General features: G+C 46.0%; 1 non-coding gene across 1 annotated transcript; it reads left to right on the plus strand.

Moving 5' to 3' along the window:
- The first annotated feature begins 4075 nt into the window (after nucleotides 1–4075).
- On the plus strand, nucleotides 4076–4231 carry LOC148803160 (5.8S ribosomal RNA). The gene has a single exon (XR_016081581.1). It is a non-coding gene; the product is annotated as a 5.8S ribosomal RNA (ribosomal RNA).
- Nucleotides 4232–4667: the final 436 nt, after the last annotated feature.

The raw sequence follows: 4667 nt of genomic DNA on the forward strand, positions 1-4667 counted from the left end.
GCCAATGGAGTCTGGACTCTAGTAGATCCACCCTCCGGGGAAAAAGCAATCGGTTGCAAATGGATTTACAAGAGGAAGAAGGGCCCCGATGGCAGGATTGAGACCTTCAAGGCTCGTCTAGTGGCGAAAGGGTACACTCAGAAAGAAGGCATCGATTATGAGGAAACCTTTTCGCCTGTGGCCATGCTTAAATCCATTAGGATCCTGCTAGCTGTAGCAGCATACCATGATTATGAGATTTGGCAGATGGATGTCAAAACTGCATTCCTGAATGGAGATCTTACTGAAGATATCTATATGCAGCAGCCGCAAAGCTTCATTGCTGCAGGTCAGGAAAACATGGTATGTAAACTTAATAGATCCATTTATGGACTTAAGCAAGCTTCTAGAAGTTGGAACATCCGTTTTGACTCTGCTGTCAAATCGTTTGACTTCGAGCAGAATCCGGATGAACCCTGTGTCTACAGGATGTTCAGTGGAGATAAGGTTACCTTCTTGGTTCTATATGTAGATGACATTCTACTCATTGGGAATGATGTAGGAATGTTAACTGTAGTGAAAGTATGGCTTTCGCAGCAATTCTCCATGAAAGATCTTGGAGAAGCCTCCTATATACTTGGTCTTCGACTCTATAGAGATAGATCGAAGCGGATAATTGGATTATCCCAATTTGCTTATATTGACAAAATAGTCAAAAGATACAGCATGGAAAACTCCAAGAAAGGAAATGTTCCTTTCAGGCATGGAGTCACTCTCTCCAAGAAGATGTCTCCCAAGACTTCTGAGGAGATTGATGGCATGAAAGACGTTCCCTATGCCTCTGCCATAGGGAGCATCATGTATGCCATGCTGTGCACTCGTCCTGACATTGCTCAGGCAGTGAGTGTAGTAAGCAGATTTCAGGCCAACCCAGGGCAGGAGCATTGGACTGCTGTGAAAAACATACTTAAGTACCTTCGAAGGACAAAAGAGTTTTGTCTGGTGTTCGATGGTAGCTCACTACAGATCCAGGGGTTTACAGATGCCGATTTCCTGTCAGACCTAGATGATAGAAAGTCTACATCTGGATATGTTTTCATGATAGGATCGTGTGCTGTTTGCTGGAAAAGCAGCAAACAGGGGTCCATTGCAGACTCCACGACCGAGGCCGAATACATTGCCGCAAGTGAGGCTCCCAAAGAAGCTGTGTTGATGAAGAAGTTCGTTCACGAGTTGGGAGTTGTTCCGTCCAGCACATCACCCTTCCCATTGTTGTGTGACAACAATGGAGCCATTGCTCAGGCTAAGGAGCCACGAGCCCACTCGAAGTCGAAGCACATCGAGAGGAAGTACCATGTACTGCCGGAGATTGTTGGTAGACGGGACGTCCTGATTCAGAAGGTAGCGTCAGCGGAAAATGTAGCAGACCCATTGACAAAGCCACTATCACAAAAAGTGTTTGAGAAACACATGGAAAGCATGGGACTCCGGCTAGTACCTGATTGGACCTAAGTGCAAGTGGGAGCGGTTACACAGTTTTGTATGCCCTTAGCTTCAATCAGAATGATGTACTTTATGAGTTTATTGTAAATGTATAAAAATACATATTTGATTCATGTTCCCTTGGTATGTTTCTGTGTAATACCCTTAAACTGGACACTAAATGAGACTCGTGTTAGTTTAGAATGTTCACAGCCAGTGGGTCGGTCTGGGGAGACCTATCCTGACAAGGCTGACACTGTGGTGCCACCAAGTCGGTTGGGGTGGCCTGTCTCAGCTACCAGGGTGAGACCCTACGCACATACAGTGTAGGATTAATTGAATCATTGAACTGGACCAGATTTCCAGTATTGCCCTGGACCTTGGAGATTGACGGGCAAAACTGGAAAGTTACACCCGACCCCTAGACTCGATTATGATACTACACTAGGTGTCGGATTGGGCTGTCTTTGATGTACCAATCAGTGAGATCCTTAGCGGGGGTCAAAACCTGGGTATGTTGGGACAGTCCGAGAATTCATCTGAGTGGGTGATCATAGTGACAGGATCAGCCCCTTTGTCGGACAAAGGTAATGATCGGGGATGCACTCTCACTGATGGAAACCAAGACTGCCGGCAGCCGATTTCAACCGTTGAGATTTGTTTTGCAAAATATATTATATATAAGATATAAAAGTATATATGTATGGTTTCTAAAATGTTTGCAAGAAGGTTTTAATTCCCGGGATCCATATAAGTGGAGAGTGCAACACTGTTCCTTGCAGCCGAGGGAGAGGTCCTCTCTTGTCGGGCAGTGTATGATCATTATGGGCTGAGAGGTTAAGTGTAAGACCATTGAGGTTAATACCTGATGGGCTAATCTTGCATCTGCCCACAGTCCCTGGGTGTTACAAGGTGGCTTGGCCCAGGGACCTCTTAGGGTAAGTGTTGGGCCCGTAGAGCCCATTTGATGGGTTTCAGGGGGTGCACTGTCTTTAACAGTGTATTCGGCCAAGCCTTGTAACAAAGACTGGGCCGAACCCATGTGGCTGATGTGTAGATCAATGCTTGGGTCCCACGCCATACAAGGAAGCCCAACTGGGCAGTAGTTAAGAGGGTTAAGTGAGCACATAAGCTTAATGGGCCTAATGCCCATTTCGAACTGGGCTGTTTATTTAGTTAATAAAGGGGCGAAATCTGAAGTGGATCAGCTAATAGGATTGGGCTTAGACCCTATCCACTTAGAGAGTCCAAGATCTAAATAAGATTTAGATCTGGAAACCACCTAATCAGATTAGGAGATGGCTGATCTGATCTCCAGATAAGATAAGGATTATCCCTTATCACTTAAAGGGACTTCTAACCCAAATATGATTTGGATTAGCAACTCCTAATCTGATTAGGAGCTGATCCCTTTAAGATTATAAAAGAAGAAGGGGGCGGCAGCTTTTAGAGATACAGTACACACAGATCATCAGGTTTTCTTTAGTGCTGAAATCAAGAAGGGAGAATTCTACTCCCTGCAAATACTCTCTTGCCGCCTCCCTGTTCTTGCCGCCCTGTTTGCCAGTTCGATCTCCACTTGTGGGAGAAGTCAAGATTGGATCTTGACATCAGTCCTTTGAGAAAGGATTGAAAGGAAGCTGTGCTCACGTACCATCTTGCTGATTCTTGCGAAGGACAGAGTTCTTGGAGAAGAACACTGCTGATTCTGCTCCACCTGCACTGCGCCATCTTCAGTGGGAGCAGTCTTTGGATCCTTCCTTGGGCGTGAACACCTTCGTTGGGAGATATTATTTCTCCGTATCAGGTATAATCCTTCCCACTCCTTTTTGGTTCAGATCTGGTTCAGTTTATGGTTCAGAATTGATACTTGAAAATATGATTTTCTAAATAGGGAATACGATTCCCAGTTGAAGGGAGAGATAAAATTTTTGAAATTCACCCCTTATTCCGCAATCTTTGGGCGTCCATAGGATGGATCTCTCATCTCTTCAATATCATAATCGAGTCTAGGGGTCAGGTGTAACTTTCCAGTTTTGCCCATCAATCTCTAAGGTCCAGGGCAATTCTGGAAATCTGGTCCAGTTCAATGATTCAAATCATCCTACACTGTATGTGCCTAGGGTCTCACACTGGCAGCTGAGACAGGCCACCCCAACCGACTTGGTGGCACCACAGTGTCAGCCTTGTCAGGATAGGTCTCCCCAGACCGACCCACTGGCTGTGAACATTCTAAACTAACACGAGTCTCATTAAGTGTCCAGTTTAAGGGTATTACATAGAAACATGCCAAGGGAACACGAATCAAATATGCACTTTTATTCATTTACAATAAACTCATAAAGTACATCATTCTGATTGGAGCTAAGGGCATACAAAACTGTCTAACAAATGCCTGCCTCACGGAAAGACCTGTGAACTTGTGATGCCCACAAGGGGCCACGAGGGGTGGTCTTGGGGTATGACCACTATTGCCATCTCTTGCTTGTTAGGGGTTGCTCTCGACACTTTGTCTCATGGCTTCCTAGCTAACAACCAACTCCGAGTGCGGATGGCGCCAAGGAATCTTCATGGAAGGGTGCACAATCCCAGCATTGCTTGTGTATTCAAAAATGACTCTCGGCAACGGATATCTCGGCTCTCGCATTGATGAAGAACGAAGCGAAATGCGATACTTGGTGTGAATTGCAGAATCCCATCAACCATCGAGTCTTTGAATGAATGTTGTGCCTGAGGCCCCTGGGCCAAGGGCACGCCTGCCTGGGCGTCACGCATCGTTGCCCCTCCCTCCCTTGCCTCATCAGGTATTGGTTTGTTGGTGCAGATGTTGGCCTCCCGTTCCGTTTTCGTGCGGTTGGGCCAAATGATGGCCCCCGACAACAAAGTGCCACGACGGTTGGTGGTTCAATCTTAGGTGGTGGAATGCTTGACGTCGTGTATGTTGTGTTGTCATTGGGGTGTCGAGTACATGACCCGATGAGGGATCCGTTGTTGACAGAGCCTGCCTTGTGACCCCAGGTCAAGAGGGGCCACCCGCTGAATTTAAGCATATCAATAAGCGGAGGAAAAGAAACTAACAAGGATTCCCCTGAAGGGATGAGAGATCCATCCCATGGATGCTCAAAGAATGCGGAATAAGGGGTGAATTTCAAAAATTTTTCTCTCCCTTCAAATGGGAATCGCATTCCCTATTTAGAAAATCATAT

Source organism: Nelumbo nucifera, chromosome 1 (assembly GCF_055504915.1).
Source record: "Nelumbo nucifera cultivar China Antique chromosome 1, China Antique-T2T, whole genome shotgun sequence".
Lineage (NCBI taxonomy): Eukaryota > Viridiplantae > Streptophyta > Magnoliopsida > Proteales > Nelumbonaceae > Nelumbo > Nelumbo nucifera.